Below are 21,884 nucleotides of genomic sequence, written 5' to 3'. Positions count from 1 at the left end.
TTTTAAAACAGCCACGCGGTTTCCCAACTGAGTCCCGAAGTTCACCTTTGACTTCGGGACTCAGTTGGGAAGCCGCGTGGCAGCAGCGAGGAGTTTGCGTGGGCGGGGGGGAAACCCCAATCTTCGGCTCCTCGCTGCTGGGAAGTAAAAACACCATCTGCGCATGCGCAGATGTTGTTTTTACTTCCGCAGCGCTACTTCGCGCAAAACCGATCATTGCGAGGGGTCCTGGAACGGAACCCTCGCAATGATCGGGGGATCACTGTATATGCAAAATATATGAAAATGTCCCTTCCTTTCCAAGCCAATAGGTCCCAATAAATGTAGAGATTGTTAATAATATACTGTCTCATGATCTTTTCTCAGAAAACTTTCCTACTAAAATAGCAACAACTCAGAATTTAAAAGTCAGTCAGTCAGTATCTATCTATCTATCTATCTATCTATCTATCTATCATCATCTATCATCTATCATCTATTAATCTGCCTTGTGAGCTGCCTTCTACACAAATCTAATAATTCTACTTTGATAACATAGTGTGATATAATTATCCAATAGATAGATGATAGATTATATCATCTTTCATCTATTATCTATCTATTCCTTATAATGCAGATTTAATTTTATCATATGAAAATTATACACAGAGTTGCATCCATGGAGCCATCCAGCAGATACCTGCACTGCCCAAATTCCTTTCCAGTTTATGGCGAGGAATGGCCTGAAAATAATGGAAATTGTGCTTTACTCAAGGGGGAGTGGGCAGGTGGCATCATCATCATAGACATTGCTGGAGCATTTGGATTATCTTCCGGTCTCCTTATATTTTTCAATATTCATACTTAGTCCATGTAGAGGCGTTGGGGGAAGTTGACAAAAGAAGAATGAAATTATCTGCCTTGTGAGCTACCTTCTACACAAATCTAATAATTCTACTTTGATAACATAGTGTGATATAATTATCCAAACTATTGAAAACTCATAAATTGTACAGGGAGGGAAACATTTAACCTGAATATATCTCCATATACATTGCCAGAAAAATCTCTGAAATAGATTATTTTTAAGCTGTGGGAAAGCAGGTTCTGAGATGGGTAAAAGAAAACTTGCTGGATTAGGGAGGTACCAAGAGAAAATCCACAAGATCTCCAATCCTCAACTAAAACCTCATGTCACTGTCAGATTTAGGCCAATCTTAGAGTACAATGGTCCATTGACTTTCGTGGGTCCGACTGTCGCGGAAAGGCTATACAACGTGTTTTCAAAAATATTAATTAAAAAATACTCCACGGGTTTTTTTTGAACATTTGAACATTTTCCTGCAGCCGCCAGATGTACAATACTGTGCGTTTAAACTCTCCTCCCCCCCACCCCAGCTGTCCTGCTTCTTTAAATAAAAGTTCCGCTTCTGCTCCAGCCTCCCGATCCCTCCCCTTTAATTCTCAGAGCGTTGGTACACTCCATTTGAAGCTGAGCATTACTGCTGCCCGTTGCCGCGCAGCAAAGCCCCCAGCTTGCCGTCCCATTGCCCCTGCAGGTTCTGGGGGTAAGTAAAACCAGGAATGGAGGAGGGAGGGGGAGGAAGGGAGGGAGGGAGGGAGGAAGCATCTCTACTTCGCAGAAATTTGACTTTTGCGGGCGGTCTTGGAATGTATTCCCTGCGAAAGTCAAGGGACCACTGTAGTGTAAGAGTTGTAAAGCAGGTTTGTTTAATGGCAGTGTTTCAGGGAATGTTTTGTTCTGGCAATTTAATGTGGTGGCCTAATCAGACTTAGAGGTACCTAACTGAATTTCAACTTTAGAGATGTTCATCCACCCAAATTTCATGCATCTAAGCAAAGTAATAACCTACAAACAGACAATAGATGAGAAAGGAGAGCTAAAATTGAGCTTAGAACTAAAGAAAGAGGAGATAGAACTAGAATGGTGGGCATATTTACAATGCAGTCAAAATATAGTAAGGACAAAAAAGACTCAGGCATCAAAATGGAACTAACTGAATTAGATAAACCGCTTCTAGGACTGAGCATAAAGCCATTTAAAAATGTATCAATATCTATTAGAAGAAGCTTTATATGAAGAGTGGGACAAAAAACAATGATAACCTGGAGTAGAGACTTTGGATATAATATAGACTTAAACAAAAGGGAAGATCTATGGCATAGGAATTTGAAATTGACCCTAGCTACCTCGTATAAAGAAAACCTCAACAAGATGTTTTATAGGTGGCATCTCCCACCAACGAGACTAGCAAAAATGGACCCCTAATTATCACTGGTTTATTGGAAGTATAGGTTGACACTTGGTACATACTACCTTATGTGGCGGGAATGCCACAAGACACAAGAATTTTGGACAACAATAAAACACTGGTTGCAAGAAATACTGAAAATACAATTGAACTTAAAGCCAGAACTTTTCCAATTAGGGATAACAATATATAGGTATGATAAGAACACAACATATTTAATGTTACATATCCTGACCACCACAAGGCTAACATTTGCCCAACAATGGAAGAATAGGAACATACCCACAGGGGGGAAAGTTTTATATAAAATACTATTGTGCATGGAGATGGACAGGCTAATGCTAGAATTGAAAGAAAAAATGAGATTGAATATTTTGAAATTTAGAACAAATTATATCATTGGTGGGGGAAAAGAACAACCAGGATTTCAAATTAAAGGAACCTGGGGGAGATGTAAAATATATGTATATATATAATTTGTGGGTATTGGAGTTCTATGGTGAATATTGATGTAATAATTAAGAGTATTTTAGTGTACGTACTAGAAGATCTGTCATATAGTTGTCTTTGAGTGTTATATATGTGTTTGTCCTTTTTTAATTTGTTTTATAAATAAAAAAACTTTTAAAAAATAAAAAGAAAAAAGAAATCAGATTTGTCACTCAAGGTACAAATGACCAGGTTCAAGTCTTCTTACTTCAAACACACTCTGCAAGAGTATTCTGTAGAAGACTTTAAGGTTGGGAAACAGGGAAGGGAAGGGAAGGAAATGTTAGAATAACTGGCAGCAAGGTTGATGGATTTAGTTACAGGAGTGATCAATCAATCAATCAATCAATCAATCAATCAACTCAGCTGAAACCTCTTCTTCTGGTTTATAGTCTGTCCTAATTCTGAAATGGATAAACTTAATTAATCAGAAGAAGCTATATTAATCTGGACTTATCTCAATTTTTCAATCTTAAATTTAAAATTTGTAAAATCATAAAAGAGTCAAATGTTAGTTTTGAAAATAATAAAGAGAAGAAAAAGAAAAAAATATTAATAATGCAGCTGTTTTATCTTTTGAGGTGTCCTGTTAGTCAACTGCTAGAGAGCAAAAAAATTCTGAGTATGTGTTTGTGCATTTGTGTGTGTGTGTGTGTGCTTTTGCATAAAGCTATTTCGGGGACACAGGCTTTAATCATAGCTCTGAAAGCCATTGTTTGTTTCCTCTCCTATCTTCCCTCTTTCCTATCAGATTATTAGCCTTTTCTTAAGAAGGCCTCAGGGATCGAATACTCCTTGTCTCCCATGAATATTAATAACTCTGTTTATCCTAAGGGTGTGCTTTGTATTCACTTCAAAAGAAAACTCATAAAGGACAAGTCCTCTCTCCCAAAGAGGCTGTAATGTATATGATGCACAAAACAAATGAGGGAGAGGAGTGCATACTTTCACAAGGAGTCTGACTGAGAAGGTTGAATGGCTGTGACCTCTTAAACAATATCAATCTCAACCAATACCATCTTGGAAAGACAAAGAATAAGATCATAGAAATATAGAAACATAGAAGTCTGATGGCAGAAAAACACCTTATGGTCCATCTAGTCTGCCCTTATACTATTTTCTGTATTTTATCTTAGGATGGATATATGTTTATCCCAGGCATGTTTAAATTCAGTTACTGTGGATTTATCTACCACGTCTGCTGGAAGTTTGTTCCAAGGATCTACTACTCTTTCAGTAAAATAATATTTTCTCATGTTGCTTTTGATCTTTCCCCCAACTAACTTCAGATTGTGTCCCCTTGTTCTTGTGTTCACTTTCCTATTAAAAACACTTCCCTCCTGAACCTTATATAACACTTTAACATATTTAAATGTTTCGATCATGTCCCCCCTTTTCCTTCTGTCCTCCAGACCAGCGTTTCCCAACCGGTGTGCCGCGGCACACTAGTGTGCCGCGAGACACAGGCAGGTGTGCCGCCAAGCTCCCCACCCGATCTGCCCCCTCTCCTCTGCCGCCCCCCCCCTGCCTTGGGGCGCGATTTCTCTCGCGGCGGCGGCGGCGGCAGCTTCAGCTCCTCAGGACGAAAGCGCTCCCAGCCCTCTCTCGCAGCCCCCTGGCTGGGATCGCTTTCACTGCGAGAGAGGGCTTTCTCCATCCGTTTCGGGAATGCACGCCCCGCCCCTCTCTCTCTCGCGCCGCTCCCCTTTTCTCTCAGCCCTCCCTGGCTTCGCTTCTCAATCCCTCCCTCCTTCCATCTTTCCTTCCCCTCCGCCGTTCTGTCTGGGGGTCTCCCGCTCTTCCCTTCCCTGCCTCCCAGGCTTTGCCTTTGCCACCCCCACCCTTTTTTGGTTGACAAGGAGTCCTTTGCCACATCCCGCAGTTCGCACTCGGCTCGAGGCTGCTTTCCCTGGCTGCGCTCGGAACTGACAGGGTGCTGCTCTTTCTCTCTCTCACTCTCTCCCGTGAGGTGGGGGAAGGAAAAAAAAAGCAAAAGAAAACTTCTTGCAGCGTGCCCACGCCCGTCCCTTCAGCAGCGAGGGAGGGAAGTCAGAGGGCGAGGGACCGAGCGAGCGCTCTTGTCCTCGGTGCCCTCTGCAGCCTGCCTTCCTTCTTCTTTGCCCCCGCTGAGGGACGGAGAGAAAGATAGAAAGGAAAGAGGGATGGAGAGATAGAAAGGAAAGAGGGAGGGAGAGATAGAAAGAAAAGAGATAGAAAGGAAAGAGGGAGGGAGGAAAGAGGGAGGGAGAGATAGAAAGGAAAGAGGGAGGGAGAGATAGAAAGGAAAGAGGGAGGGAGACAGAGAGAGAGAGAGACATAGCAAGAAAGAGAGAAAAAAGGAAAGAAAGAGATAGCAAGAGAGAGAGAAAGAGATAGCAAGAGAGAGAGAGAGACAAAGAGATAGCAAGAGAGACAGAGAGAGACAGAGAGAGAAAGAGACATTGTAATAGATGCAATACACGGTTCCGATGAAATTCTCTTTATTCGCTATAGGCATTTAACAAGCGGCTGTAACTCTTTCTCTCAGCCACACTTTCACTAACAGAAGACGCGTAAGACCAGGAGCCACGCTATTTATATGAACTCACCCAGCAACAGCGGCGGCTGACAGCTCCTCGATATTGGCGCCAGAATACAACAGCCAATCAGCAACAGGTAAACATTTACAGTACTTCTACTTAGTTCTGCTTAACAACAAGTGTCAGAAACAATTCCTAATATTATTATCTAATATATAACACCCCTCCCCCTTCTGGTTAGTTGTTTACAATGCTTTATTCGGACAAATAGGTAATGTACTCATTTAACCGCGCAGGTCTTCTGGGTGTTCTGTCGGAACGGCGAGGCTCCTGGAAGACTTGCGAATCAACGGAAGAGGAAGGTTCTTCCTGTCCAGAGGAATATGAATCTCCATGGCTGGCATGCTGTACTGAAGGGGCAGTGCTGGAGAGGGCAGTATGTCCAGGTAAGTCCCAGTCTATTTGTTCGGTTTCTGCCCGATTCCTGCTCAGCCTGTTATAACTCCCTGCAGGGAGTGAATGAGTAGAGATCCCATTATTATCGTTTCCCTGTTGTGGAATACTTGCCTGTTTCTTGCCTGCCCCTAATGTGGTCTATATGTCGTTTCTAGAGACGACCATCTAATAAAGTAATTTTGTAGGTCTTTGGGCCAGATTTGTCACTTACTGTGCCACGTTCCCATTGCTGTCCCCTGTCAAAATTTTTGACAAACACGTGCTGCCCAATGTACACTTCTCTTTCTGGCATAGACATAGTAACACTTTTATTTTGTACAAAAGAGGGGTGCAGTCTGTCCAGAGGGGACCTCAATCTCCGTCCCATCAATAGCTCAGCTGGACTCTTGTTGGTAGAAACACTAGGGGTAATGTGTTGAGCCAGAAGGAAGGTGTCCAGCCTCTCTTGTATTTCCCCTGGGGCAGACCTTTTAATGGCCTCTTTGGCCACTCGGACATACCTTTCGGCCATGCCGTTAGCCCACGCTGCGTGGACTGATGTTAAGGCGTGTCTGACCCCCAAGTGTGCTAGGAATTCCCCGAATTGTGTGGACGTGAATTGGGGCCCATTGTCCGACACCAGGACGTCTGGGCACCCGTGAGTTGCAAACAATTTTCTCAAAGCCCTAATAACAGTATGTGATGTAGTGGACCCCAACACCATAATTTCCAACCATTTGGAGTACGCATCTACTACAATGAGGAACATATTATTTCCCACTGGCCCTGCTAAGTCTATATGCACTCGGGACCAAGGGCTTTTAGGCAAGTCCCACTCTGCAGGGGAGGTTTTAGGAGGATTTGGCCGCGATTCTTGGCATTGTGTGCAAGTGGCCACCCAATCTTCAATAGTCTTATCCAGACCAGGCCACCATACATACCCCCTGGCCAGGGCCTTCATCCTGACCACTCCAGGGTGACCCTTGTGTAACATTTTCATAACCTGTAATCTGAGGTTGGGGGGAATGATCACTCTGTCTCCCCACAGAACACAATCATGCATCACAGATAGATCTAAGCGTTTTGTCTTGTACTCTGAGACCCCATGGTCTTCTCCATTAGGCGGCCATCCTTTTAAAATAAATTGTAATACTTTATGCAATACCGAATCATTTCTGGTTTCAATGGCTACTTCATGTGCAGTCACTAAGGGGTCAGTTTGTAAGTCTATAAGCAGAACATCAGCTACCGGAGCGGGGTCTTCAACCCGCAGACCTAAAGGGCAACGGCTAAGTCCGTCTGCATGGTTGATTAATGAACCCCCCTTATGGACTAGTACATAGTCATACCCCGCTAAGAATATTGCCCACCTGGACATTCTCGGAGACATAAATGGAGGGGTAGGGCGACCAGTGGCTAACAGACCCAATAGAGGCTTGTGGTCTGTAACTAATTGGAAGGGGCGTCCCAATAAATAATGGTGAAATTTTTTCACCCCAGCCACCAGTGCCAGAGCCTCTCTATCGATCTGCGCATAGTTTCTTTCAGCTAGGGATAAGGTTCTGGAGAAATAAGCCACTGGGGCTTCTTGCCCATTAGGGAAAACATGAGCCAATACTCCCCCCACGCCGTACGGTGAAGCATCGCAGGTGAGTCTGAGTGGAAGGGTTGAGCTATACTGAATGACCACACTGTTTGAAGACAGGAGATTTTTGACAGCTTGGAACGCTTCTTGTTCCCGCTTCCCCCATGTCCACACTGCCCCCTTGTGGAGGAGGCGATGAAGCGGCTCAGCCGCAGATGCCTTTTGACGCAAGAAAACTGAATAGAAATTTAAAAGTCCCAAAAAGGCTTGGAGCTCAGATTTGCAAGTGGGGGCAGGGGCATCCTTGATGGCCTTCACTTTATCGTCCGTGGGGTGAATACCCCGTGAATCTATGCGGAACCCCAAAAATTCAATAGAGGAAGTTCCCCATACACATTTTTCAGGCTTCAAACGTAATCCCTTATCACGTAACCGGGACAGGACTTGTCTAATGCGGCTATGAAGTTGGGCAGGGGTGTCCCCACAAATCAATATGTCGTCAAAATACGGGACCACCCCATTGAGACCTATGAGAAGCCTTTCCATTAATCGTTGAAAAATACCTGGGGCCACACTGACCCCAAACTGCAAACGAGTACATTTGAATGCCCCTCGGTGAGTGACAATTGTCTGAGCCATTGCTGTGGCATCATCTACGGTTAACTGTTGATATGCCTGGGCAAGGTCCAGGCGTGCAAAGATGGACCCCGAGCCCAGGGTGTGCAGCAGCTGTTGGACAACGGGTATGGGGTACGAATTATGCTGCAATGCTTTGTTCAATGTCGATTTATAGTCTGCACACACTCTGAGTGTGCCATTTGGCTTCAAGGGCGTCACTATAGGGGTCTCCCAGGGTGCGTGTTCAACTGGAACTAGGATGCCTTGAAGTTGTAGCTTTTGCAGTTGTGCATCCAATTTCTCAAGCAATGGAAGTGGCACCCTTCGCGGCTTTAGCCGAAGGGGGGGGACATTAGGATCCAAAGAAAAAGAAATAGGGGGTCCTTTGTAGGTACCCAAACCTTCCTGAAACACTTCAGGAAACTCGCAGACAAAATTAGGCACCCCTTGTGTCCCTTGTGTAGTAATTTTGTGGAGGCCAGTGACAGCTAAGCCCAAAGGAGCCATCTACTCTAATCCCAACAAGGAGTGATTTGCCCCTTCAACAACTAACAATGGTAGCATGACATGTACATTTTTAAAAGTGACTGGCACATTGGTTTTGCCTAATACCCGAATAGGGTGTCCCTGAAAGTCATTAATTGAAATGTCCAGAGGCTGCAAGGAGTCCCGAGATAGGGCTGGCACATAAAGGTGCAACTTGTGCCAAGGCATTAAGGTATATTTGGAGCCAGTGTCAAGCTCCATGGGGCAAGGCTTGTGATTAAGTAGGATGGGGACAATAATTTTATTAGTGGGGGAGAAACAAGAGCCAGATTTGGGGCAGTAATTGTTACCTTGGGGGTTCCATGGACGCCGGTTCCCTCTGCCTTGCTGTCTCGGGGGCCGAGAAAAACGCTGGGAAGAAAATGTAGGCAGGAGATCTTGAGAGCCAGAGAAGTCATCCGGAAGGATGGCTCGGCAGACAGGTGCGATGTGTCCCCGCTTGTCACAGCGTCGGCAGAAGGCGTCCTTGAAAGGGCACCGGGATCTTGGATGTTGTCCTCGGCATCCGGCACAGGGCTGGTAAGTTGGACGGGGCTGTCTGGAAGTCGGTCCACGAATTTGACAGCAGTAGTCATCACATGGGTCTTGATCTTGTAGCTGGTAGTCGTACGGTCGAGTCATCTGGGAACGGTGGCTGTCAGAGATTTTGCAGACTGTTGGTAGTTTATCATTAGTTTTAAGGTCGGCTGCTGCGGCTTCGGCCACCTCAGCCGTTTGAGCTGCTTTGATTACATCTTGAAGTGTTGACTCCTCGGTTGCCAGCAGCTTATTCCGAATAGTGACATTTCGCATGCCAAAAATTATTGCATCCGTCAACCGCGCCTCAGGATTCTCAAACTGGCATTTCACAAAAATTGTTCTGAGGCGAGTTGCAAATTGATTAATTGACTCGCCTTCAGCCTGTGCTGTGCGCGAGAATTGGTGCCTGTAAACTCGAGCAGGCTTTGTTGGCTTAAAATGAGAAGCCAGTTTTTCTTTTAAAACATTCCACGGTACAGAGTTAGCGGGCTCAGGATCCGTTAAAGTGCCTGCTAACTCAAAAATTTGAGACCCACAATAATTTAAAAATAGGGCCCTTTTTCTGCTGTCTTCAGCATCTCGCATGCCGGCTGCCTCAAGAAAAATATCAAATTTTGCCATATAGGCAGTCCAGGTAGACCTCTCGGGGTCAAAGAGCTCTGGGGGCTGGATGATCGAAGGGGTCGACATTCTGTATTTTTTCTAATTTTCCGAGAGAAAAAAAATGACCTCTAGACCCTCGTCGCCAATGTAATAGATGCAATACACGGTTCCGATGAAATTCTCTTTATTCGCTATAGGCATTTAACAAGCGGCTGTAACTCTTTCTCTCAGCCACACTTTCACTAACAGAAGACCCGTAAGACCGGGAGCCGCGCTATTTATATGAACTCGCCCAGCAACAGCGGCGGCTGACAGCTCCTCGATATTGGCGCCAGAATACAACAGCCAATCAGCAACAGGTAAACATTTACAGTACTTCTACTTAGTTCTGCTTAACAACAAGTGTCAGAAACAATTCCTAATATTATTATCTAATATATAACAGACATAGCAAGAGAGACAGAAAGAGAGCGAAAGAGAGAGAATGAAAGAGAGATAGCAAGAGAGGCAGAGAGAGAGCAAGGGAGAGAGAAAGACATAGAGGGAAGGAAGGAGGGAGAGAGAAAGAGAGCAAAAAAGAGAGGAAGAAAGAAAGAAAGAAGGATGGAGAGAGAGAAAGAAGGGAAGGAAGGAAGAGAGAGAAAGAGGGAGGGAGAAATAGAGTGAAATTGAGGAAGAGATATTTTTATTGTCCAAACTTTTCTTTAGCCCCCCGCGCCCCCCCTCCCCCCATTCAGTGTTCCCCAGGATTTTGAAAATATGAATAATGTGCCGCGGCTCAAAAAAGGTTGGGAAACACTGCTCCAGACTATACAGATTGAGTTCATTAAGTCTTTCCTGATACGTTTTATGCTTAAGACCTTCCACCATTCTTGCAGCCCATCTTTGGACCCGTTCAATTTTGTCAATATCTTTTTGTAGGTGAGGTCTCCAGAACTGAACACAGTATTCCAAATGTGGTCTCACCAGCGCTCTATATAGTGGGATCATAATCTCCCTGCTTGTTATAAGATCATATCAGTTTTCTCCATAATATTTAATACAGCACCCAGTAAAAGGTAAGACTGGGCATAAGTAGCATTGTGATATCTAGAGAATAATTTAGTTTTTTCAATTTGTTCCTTTGCACTATTTTTGTCATTGTAAGGGGACTCATTACAAGAAGTGAGAGAAAGTTCAGCTCTTCTTAATTAAAAATGAGTGATGATTATTATTCTTGTTCATCTAAGTGAAACAATGAAAGAAAAAATGGTATTCTGGAGGAGGCAAAATAGCACTTCATTGAATGTAAGTAGAAATATTTGGAAAATATACATTTTTTTCTTTTCAATTCCCTTTAGAAATGTAGCCAATTGCCTTTTGTTTTCTATTTATAGTAGAAAATATATTCTATTTAATTATTTTAATCCATCCATGTATTTAATTTTAAAGTTCATTTTACATTCCTTGAATAACATATTAAAATTATGAAGAAATGGAAGTTAAGGATATTACTTTGAGCATTATAAACCAAAATATCTGGAGGTTAGTTACAATTAATATTTCTTTTTTTAAAATAGACTTATTAAATTTATACACATTACAAACAGTACAGAAAAATAAAGAACACCTTCCCCCCCCATAGACAATACGATAAACACCACAGAACAAAAATGCTGTCTATAATGACAGCTAAGCTATTATTAATTATTTGCATTAACCTCTAAATAAATCTTACGGTGCTAATATCAATATTAATATTTCATGTACTATTTCTATGACAGTCTTCCCAAAATGGTATCAGAAAGTACCAAAGTGAAACTAGCTTTATTCAAGTTTTTTTAAAAACTATAGAGATGTACAATACATGGCTTCCTTTCTGCTTGATTAATTGACCAAGTAACATGAGGTTGCTCCCACTTCCTACCAACTACATAGATAAATTATCTTCAGAATAAGTTTTAACATTTAGCATTTAAACTTATATACCACTTCATGGTGCTTTCACAGCCCTCTCTAAGTGGTTTACAGAATCAGCGTATTACCCCCAACAATTTGCGTCCTCATTTGCGTCCTCATTTTACTCACCTCGTAAGGATGGAAGGCTGACTCAGCCATGAGCCGGTGGTGAGATTTGAACTGCTGAACTACAGCTAGTAATTAGCTGAAGTAGCCTGCAATGCTGCACTCTAACCACTGCACCACCCCAGCCCTTAAATAGACCTATAGCTGAGTACTGTATAACATATCTGGCTGCTGCTAAAATTTGTGCCTTTCCATTAACAACAACATTATTGTTGTTGTAAATTCACCTGGTTTATGAATGATCTGTTTCCTCTTTTTCAGCAACTCTTGTCTCAACCTACCTTGCAGCTCCCAGACCTTAGCTGTCTTAACAGGTATTTAAAGGGAAATGTTTCCATCTGGGTTTGCAACTGCAAACTGGAACTTTTTTCCCTTTTTCTCTTCCACCAGACAGATGCACATAACATGAAAGAAAGCTATGTATGTGATTGCGGCCTATACATAATTTTCCCTTTTCACAGAATGGGAAGGAGGCAACATCTATTAGCTCATGACTTGCAGCGCTCAGCAAGAAATTAAATGAAGTTCTTGTTCTCAGCATTGCAAACCTGGCGAAAGAGAAGGTAATTGCAGAACAGCTGCAACCTGATTTGGAAGGATTTGAAAGTATCAATACAGATAATGTGGAACTGCTTCTATTGATCATTTCCCCAGTCATCTTAAAGTTGGAAAGTTACTATTTAGCCTGCTTTCTTTTATTTTTAGTTGTCTCGGTACTATTGCGGGAAGACCATTTAAATGTATTTTGATGACTGTAATATTCATCTGGCTTGGCACCATCCTGGGATGGTGAAGATGAGAGTTAATAAAAAGGATTAGCAACAGAAGGTGGCTATTAGTTTCAGGGCTTGCTTGAAAGTTTCTCAAGTATTAAAAATTTGTTTGTTTGTTTGTTTGTTTGTTTGTTTGTTTGTTTGTTTGTTTGTTTGTTTGTTTGTTTGTTTGTTTGCTTGCTTGCTTGCTTGCTTGCTTGCTTGCTTGCTTGCTTGCTTGCTTGCTTGCTTGCTTATTTATTTATTTATTTATTTATTTATTTATTTATTTATTTATTTATTTATTTATTTATTTATTTATTTATTTATTTATTTATTTATTTATTTATTTATTTAGACATATATGCCGCTCCTCTCTGTGGACTCGGGGCGCCTTACAACATTTTAGTAAAAAAAATACAATAAATAAAACATTCTAGGCCAATTAATAGGATAATAACTTAAAAAAATTCTTAAAACTAAACATTTAAAATCAAAAAGTCACACACATACTATCACACCAGATACATTAAAAATGAAAATATGTAACTTCAATATAAAAATTTAGGTGTGTTCAATATCCTTGCCACCTTGAGTTATTTGTAAGTCAGTCAGTCAGTAAGTAAGTAAGGAAGGAAGGAAGGAAGGAAGGAAGGAAGGAAGGAAGGAAGGAAGGAAGGGTTTTTTAGATATTAATAGAACATGCTTCAAATTAAGGGAATGTTTTTTCACTAGAAAGCACAAATAAATTAAAATGTAAAGCATCCAGGAGATAGCCAAGATGTATTAATAGCAGAATCTGTCTTTAGTAAATACAGTAACTAAAAGAATTAGCAATAGCAATACCACTTAGACTTACATACCGCTTCATATTGCTTCAAAGTGCTTTACAGCACTCTCTAAGTAGTTTACAGTGTAACCATATTGCCTCAACAATACTTTACCTCATTTTATTGACTACAAAACAATGGAATGCTGAGTCAATTTTGAGTCAGTCAGGATCAAGCTCATGGCAGTTGGCAGAGTCAATCTGCCGTTCTGCATTCTAACTACTGTGCCACCATGGCTCAGTTATTAATCTCATTGACCACAGGGGAGATTGTGGGATATTCAAGTTGCATATGTTTTCAGTGAAAATGGCATGGCAGAAAATTGGAATCTCAGTATCTGTAGTTTTACAGGTAAAAATTTATTTCGTATCACTTCATATTTACAGTATAGTGTGAGAATGAATGAAAGTATACACAATATTTCCTGTGTGAATAGGTTTATTCTTCACTATAGATATGAAGGAGTATGAAATAAAATTCTACCATTTCATTTTTAAACTACTGTCAAAAGAGATCAGTGACTACAGACCATGAAATTTTCTTAGCAAAATTATGGGAATGTTTTCTGACTTCCTAATCAAATTAATTGTCAGAGAATTAATTTGGCATGGATTGACTTTTTAAAACCTGGCAAGATTTTCTTGTAAGGAAAAAAAACCTAGCAAGAAGAAAAACTTTAAAACTATTATTACAAACTTAAAAATTGATTGAAGATTGACTGACTGACTGACTGTCTCTCTCTTTCATTTTATTTATAACTACAGTATAGGGTCTATAATGTTTTGATATGAACCCTGAGACCTGCAATTTTTTTAAATATAAATTGTATTTGTTGATGTAACAAAAGCAACAATTATTAAATACATTACTGGAAAGCAACATACTATATTTATTTATTTTTAATTAAATGTAAATGAAGTGAAATAATAGTTAGTTCAATTACTACTATCTGAATATTAGCAATCCCCAGTGCTATGCAGGGTTCAAAGGCAGCCTTTAACTTCAACAAAGCTGTTTTACAATTCTGATAAGTATGTAGTTTGTTCAGCTTATAGAATAGGAGTATTTAAATGTTCTTCCCTATGAAATCATAATCATGTAGAAGAAAAAAGGTGCCAATTTATTGACTTCATTTTTACATCCCCCTTTCCTCCAGCCTATGTTTCAAGGATTGCCTTAAGCAGAAGTTTTATCATACTGCAGGGAAGACATAACAGAACAGATATGATACTGCCCATTGAAATCTGACGTCTTAAATGAAATTATTTATATTACATAATTATAGAAATGGTTGACAAACACATTTTTCTCTTTCCTTCTCCATTATATCCATCACTCTGCCATTTTCCCAAGCTTAAATAGAATGTTTGCACAGATCTCCAATTATGTTTCAATTATGTAGAGCAGTCTATAATAAGAGATAACTAAACAATGATATTCTGACCTTTCCCCCACACAATTACCGGAATAAGAATAGATGTGTGGTCCATGTCTTCACTAGTTCACATTCAACTATGTATTTCCTTTGACAAAACAAAATGTTTTACTTAAAAAGTATAGCAGCATTAATGGTTTGCACACTATAAATTGATGCTTAAATTTGCTGTGTGAAGGAAATTGTTGGTTTTAAATTTGATAGATAGAAGGTAGATAGATGACAGCACACACACACACACATTTTGATGGGAATAGAGCTCGAGGTAGGTAGGTAGATAAATTGATTGATTGGTTGATTATAATGATAGTGAAGATGGATGGATGGATGGATGGTAGGTAGGTATGTAGGTCGGTAGATAGATAGATAGAGAGAGAGAAGAGAGAGAGAGAGAGAGAGAGAGAGATGAGAGAGAGATGTGAGAGGTGTGGGGGGAGATGAGAAAGATAATCTTCCTGTGCTCAACCATTGCATAGTTGATAAATTAGAATTGTCTGATGCTGCAGGAGAAAGAAAACTAGGACAAATAGAAGGTCAAATCAAAAGGTGCACCAGACTATTCTTTGAAATCTGTATGAATTTTTGATGGGAATATTATGCTGAAGTAGGACACCATTGATTGCATAAGTGGTGAAGCAAAACTTTTGCATGGATACAATAGGGAGTTCCATTGTGTTCAAATCCCATTCCTTACCAATGTTTATGAATTACTTTTATGTTGAATGCCAAAATCAACTTTTGTTTCTGTAAGGATTACTGGAGATATTATGCATTTTAAGCATAATCCTTTTCTCACACTTCAAGATTAACAAGTTGATCTATTAACTTTATTTAGTTATTAATTTTCAGACTAAATAACTGGAGTGAAGAAATAACTACTCTTATTCTAGTGTCCATAGCTGATACCTTAAAACTTATCAAGATTAGATTAGCAGCCTCTTTAACTGAATATACAATAGTGCCTGGAAGACAGCATGCTATGCTGTCCCGGGAATACTTAGATTAAGGACAATAATTGATTCTTTACTCTCAATGAACTTTATTTCTTAGCTTCATTGCTCATTCTGTTGCCCTCTGAGAGCAAGATTCATCAGACTTCAGCCACTGTGCATCACTTACCGTGGAAGAAGTTGCTGAAGATTCATGTGCAAAGCCACTTCTTCACTTTTAGTAAAACCAATAAGATGTCACACTGCCAATCCTAAACTTTGAAATAATTCTTTATGTAGAATGGAAATCAAGTTTGATTTATAACTGAGACAACTCTTTTACTTTGTTGCTATATGTGTGCCATGTGTCTCCACATAGGAGATTTTAATTTAATTTAATTAATTAAATGAATCATTTCACAATAATCAAAATGCACAGAGAATGAACTCAAGCCTAAAGACTTAATCTAATATCTTTCAAACCGAAATCAGATGCCAATAGTTCATGAATAATTTAATTCATTTTGTTAATGTCACCCACTCCGAAAGACTCTTAATAGTAAAATAATAGTAAAAACAAATTTAAAAATATCAAGCCCCAAAGAAATGTAACAGCTAAGTAAAACAGCTAGAAGAACTGTACAATTATATTTCTGAGCTTCTGCTAGCTTTTTGGGTGTGAAGATGGTCCAGAAAAGTCATTAAGGGCAAAAGATAGAGGCACATGCTCCTCTTCCTGGATAGCCTTTACAATTAGAGTTATGCCCTTCATTCAAAATTCAGAATACATTCCACTGCATCTAGTCAGTCTAGTGCCACCTAATGCTGGTGGTTGGTATAGTTTGAAGGAAAGAGAGGCACCCGTCAAATTTATAAAAAGAAGTGGCAATTTCTCTTCTGTTTGTGAACTGGATCTAGAATGTAATGTTATCCTGTAAGGATGAAGACAAATGGAAAAAACACCCATAGTTTCTTTGCTTGCCTGATTATGCAGCATCACGTTCGTGTTGATTCGTAGCAACCACATAGATAGCTTTTGGCCAGAGTGGTCTGCTATCTATCCTAATCTGGTTCATCAGATCTTCCAATAGTAGTTATCATCATTGTAATTGAATCCATTCACATTGCTGCTATTTATCCTCTTCCCAAGACAGCTAAGTCTTTGCATAATGTGCCTAAAATATGATAATTTGAGCCTGGGTTTTTTTGTGTGTGTGCCTGACTTTGAAAGCAATAATGTTCTGAGTTTATTTTTCATCTCCTAAGTAGTTTACTCAGTCGTAAACTGAATATTAAAAGTGATATTCTTCTACGGAGATGGGCGGCATACAAATCTAATAAATAAATAAATAAATAATTTAATGTGTTCAATTCCAGTCCATTTTGATAGCCAAATGCCTATGTGTGCTCAGTTTATCTCATGTTTCAATCTGTTGGTCTTTCCCGTGTTTATGCTTATATTCCCTGCTTTCAGGCAAAATCAGTCTTTACCTCGGCAATTATATATCCCAAAGGCTTTAATTTAGCCATGTCATAAAAACAATATTACTCCAAAAGTTCCTTATTCTTCAGCTGCAGAACAAAAGAAGATGAGCTTATCCAAAGCCAGAACAAAAGGACAAAAGAGGATGGGCTTATCCAAATCCAATGAGGAGAAGCTATAGGGGCATGAGAAGTGGGAGGTTCATCATCCAAATTAGGAATGAAGGTGATCAGAATCATTCCAACCTTGTCATTTGATTGTCTCAAATTTAACAAAATCTGAGAATTCTAAGACTGTGACCTTTATTTTGACATAGGATTGTTCAATATAGTGATACCTCATCTTACAAACTTAATTGGTTCCAGGACAAGGTTCGTAAGGTGAAAAGTTCGTAAGATGAAACAATGTTTCCCATAGGAATCAATGTAAAAGGAAATAATGCGTGCAAATCCTTCAGGAAAATCCCAAACTTTAGAAGGGAGGCGAACAGAGGGCAGGGAGGAGCAGCTAAAGGGGGCGGGTGGAAGAAGCAAGGCTAGGCTAAAGGGTAAGTGGGAAGAAAGAAAGGCAAGGGGGCGCCCCTCCCTTTTCTTTCTTCAAAAGACACCCTTTCAGTGCCTCTGCAAGCACGCTGTTCTCTGCCAAGTCTTTCCCCATCCAAGCCGCCCCTCCCTTTTCTTTCTTCAAAAGACACCCTTTCAGTGCCTCTGCAAGCACGCTGTTCTCCTACTTTTGTTAATGCAAAGTCTTTCCTCCTCCAAGCCGCCCCTCCCTTTTCTTTCTTCAAAAAAGGGGGGAAAAGAAACCCCTTCATCCCAGCAGCAGAGGCTTGGGTTCGTAAGGTGGAAATAGTTTGGAAGAAGAGGCAAAAAAATCTTAAACAACGGGTTCGTATCTCGAAAAGTTTGTTAGAAGAGGCGTTCATAAGATGAGGTACCACTGCATTTGCTATATTTTAAACATTCCCACATAGGGAGTTATTAGATTTTGACTATATTTTCTGTGAGACAAATTAAGTAAACTGCAAAGTGCTGAATAAATAAGAATGATGATGATGATGATGATGATGATGATGATATACAAGAAAACGTGCCTTATAGCAATGCACTTGATGTGTAATATACTTTTATTTTTCTTCCACTGATTCCATGCTTCCTATTTCTCTCACTTTTTCCAAACAATGCCAGCAAATCATTTCAAACCTGTTTGAGGCCATGACCTTCTTCACCCTGTAATTTTTAACAAAGCCACTGAGCAGTCCCTTAAAAGATTACACAGAACATAGCAGTATTTCCACTTTTATTCTTCCCCTTTCATAAAAAGAAATAGATCCAAGTTGTGTTGTGCTAGATGTCACTCAATAATGAAAAACAAGTAAAAGCCACAGTTTCAAATGACCAACCTTAAAGTTGGAAATTGACAATTATTTTTAAAGTTCTAATTTGTAGCTGTAGCACAGCATTTCCCCCTCTTTTTCAAAATGTTCCTAAGACTAAGATAGTATATAGTTGAGACTAAATGTCATAACTCACATAAACTGTATATAAAAGGCATCAAATCAATCTTCTGCTTGAAAGGCGCATTAGACAACTGAAGCCTGGGAGAGAAGAGAGGAGACATGAAGTTCTACAAATTGGGACATGGGCCACTCACAAATTTCTCAGAAAGCAATGTTCATGAAGGTCTGATTCATGTTTTAAACTCTGTACAGATAGTCCTCAACTTACAACAGTTCATTTAGTGACTGTTCAAAGTTACAAAGGCATTGAAAAAAATGTGATCTTATTACTGTTTTTCATCGTTACAACCTTTGCAGAATCCACATGATCATGTGATCAAAATCCAGATGTTTGGTCATTGATTCCTATTTATGACCGTTGCTGTGTCCCAGGGTGACTTTTTTGCAACCGTCTAACCTTGATTGCTTAACCATTACACCAACTCCTAAGGTGAGAGTACATATGTGGTATTTTTACCACTACAAATCACACTACCTCAAAAATTGTGTGTGTGTTTGTGAGAGAGAGAAGGGGGGAGGAGGGAGGAGGGTGGGAGAGAGGGAGAGAAAGTGCTGTGGGCCAAGACCTTAAGACTAAAATAGGCACAAAAAATACCTCCAAAATCTATCATCCAAAATCTAAGGTGTGTAGAACTGCAGCATTTTAAATACTGGTTTTACAGTCGAGTTAAATGCACCACAACTGAGCTAAAATGAATTGGAATAGCTCCTAACTGCAGCAGACAACATAGGATCAAATAAATTTAGTGATAGCTTCCAAGTGATACCAGCTTATTTTGAAAAATGAAAGAAATCATATTCTTATTTGGAGCTGCAGTGCTTTAAATATGTGTTTTGAACATTTCTATTACACATTCATATTTAAGGCCTCTTGGGTAAAGATCCAGTTTGACAAAGCTTACCTTTGAGCAAATTGAATGATTTAAATACCTTGGCTCAATTGTCCAAGAAGAGAAAATAGCCACTGCAACCAATATCAACAGTCAAATTGCCCAAGCTTCTCCAGTCTTCAAAGCACTGACATGGCGCCTCCAGAAACAAGAAAAAATAACATCATAAGTGCTCTTCCCTAAATGCATATCCATCATTCATTAACACTACCAAGTTGCTGTATGGTACAGAATCTCAATCTTACTTTATAAAGTTTTGAAAAGGTTTGCAGTTTTCAAAATTCATTGCCTATGCTACATATTAAATCTATTAAAGCTACAAAATGAAACAATTAAAAATGTTGCTACAACCAGCCCATAGTAGCTGATGACACTCAGAAGCAAGGAACGGAGAGGTCTGGACATATTGCCCATGTGGGCCCATGCTGACTTCCTTAACAAATGTGCTCCATGAAAAGTACAGAAGACTTGACTTGACATAAAGATGATTTAGTGAATTTTAGATTCATCTTGATAGAAACAGAACAAATATCCCAGATCAAGCCAAAATGAAAGGATATGCATTAGAACATTAGCAGATATATAGCACCTACATATTATACATTTGCAAACGAAAGACTTCAAGTCATGACTTTGCTGAAAAATAGGCCACAACTGGTGCACCAGGTGAACCTGGGCAAACGCCCCACTCGCCACAGCTGAAAGATGGTTCTCTAATGTTAGCTGTGGATCGAGGAGGACGCCCAAGTTGCGGACCCTCTCTGAGGGGGTCAGTAATTCCCCCCCCCCAGGGTAATGAACGAACAGATGGAATTGTCCTTGGGAGGCAAAACCCACAGACACTCCGTCTTATCAGGGTTGAGTATGAGTCTGTTGATACCCATCCAGACCCTAACAGCCTCCAGGCACCGGCACATCACTTCCACTGCTTTGTTGACTGGACATGGGGTGAAGATGACAGATGTATACTTGTCAATGATTTCTTCAGCTTCAACCACAACAATACACAAGCACACAATTTATTCAAACTTAATGTAAACCACCCGAAACTCAACTGCAGAAAATACGAGTTCATCAACAGAGTAATCAATGCCTGGAATGCATTATTTGACTCTGTGGTTTCTTCCTCAAACCTCAAAAACTGTTAGATTATCTACAGTCGACCTCACTCCATTGTTGGGGGTGTACATAAGCACACCATTGTGCCTACTGTCCCTGTCCTACTGTCCTATTGCCTAATTTATCTGTACATACCTTCCTAATGTCTACGTTTCTAGCAATACCTACTACCTTGTACACACTTAAATAAATCTATCTATCTATCTATCTATCTATCTATCTATCTATCTATCTATCTATCTATCTTTGGGGCCTGCTTTGACTAATATTAGGTTTCTGAGTAAAATTCAAAGATTTAGAATTATAATTTAAATCATTGGTGAATGAAGTTCCATTTAATTTTAATTTTCTTACTGTAAGAACTACATTCTCATTGATGTCCTAGGAAATGTAGCTGGTTTCTCTCCAGTTGGAAGTTGCTATGATGTTCTGGGTGGCAGTTTTGCACTTTGGAAAAACCTTCCAGTCAAAATCAGACTTGAACTCCAAGTTGATTTCATTTCGTTCATATGAACTGACTGAATGCCTCCCAGTGTAGTGTTCTTAAGACACCTTTCTGTTTGAGTTCACTACTTTAATGGGGAAAAATGATTCCATAGTGAAAGATAAATGAATGAAGGAAGGAAGGAAGGAAAATGAATGAATAAAATCATTCCACACTCTTCCTTTGAACATTTCATTGAATATTCTGCTCTTTTGGGAGTGGAGGTGAGGAATTGAAAACAATTGCTGTTCTTTTAAATGGAACATGGAGAGAATCAATCAGTGGAGACATGTGGATTTAGCCCGTTAGCAAACCTATTGCTCTTAAGGGGTGAAGTTGAGCTAATTAGCCTTTATCTCTCTCTGAAAAAAGTGCATAGTACCCAAGCTACTGACAGTAGCTAGCAAAGGCCGCTTGTGACCGCCAACCACAAGACATAGCATTTCCCCAAGCACATCCCTCCTCCAAATCATTACTAGGGCTGTACATACTTCAAAAACAATTCAGAAGAAATGCTCTCTAGCATTCAGGGAAGCAGCCTAACTGGTGAACAGAAGGAAAGAAGCTGCCCCTCTGAGGAATCAGCTTGTTAAAGTTAATGCATTTCTTAAAACAATAGCATTTATTTATTTTTTCTCCAAGGCTGGTTTTCAAAACCTGGGGAAAAAAACCATGAGCTGCTTTAATGAATAACATAGGTACTGTGTTCATGATTGTGTAAGCACATCGTCCAAATCATTTATGAAGTGTGAACAATGCTAATCATTACCAAGTTCCCAGAAGAGGGTCTTTGCAGACATTTTATTTCTTTTG

The sequence above is a fragment of the Erythrolamprus reginae genome, chromosome 2 (genome assembly GCF_031021105.1).
Source record: "Erythrolamprus reginae isolate rEryReg1 chromosome 2, rEryReg1.hap1, whole genome shotgun sequence".
Classification (NCBI taxonomy): Eukaryota; Metazoa; Chordata; class Lepidosauria; order Squamata; family Dipsadidae; genus Erythrolamprus; species Erythrolamprus reginae.
Note: the sequence above shows the minus strand (reverse complement) of the source record.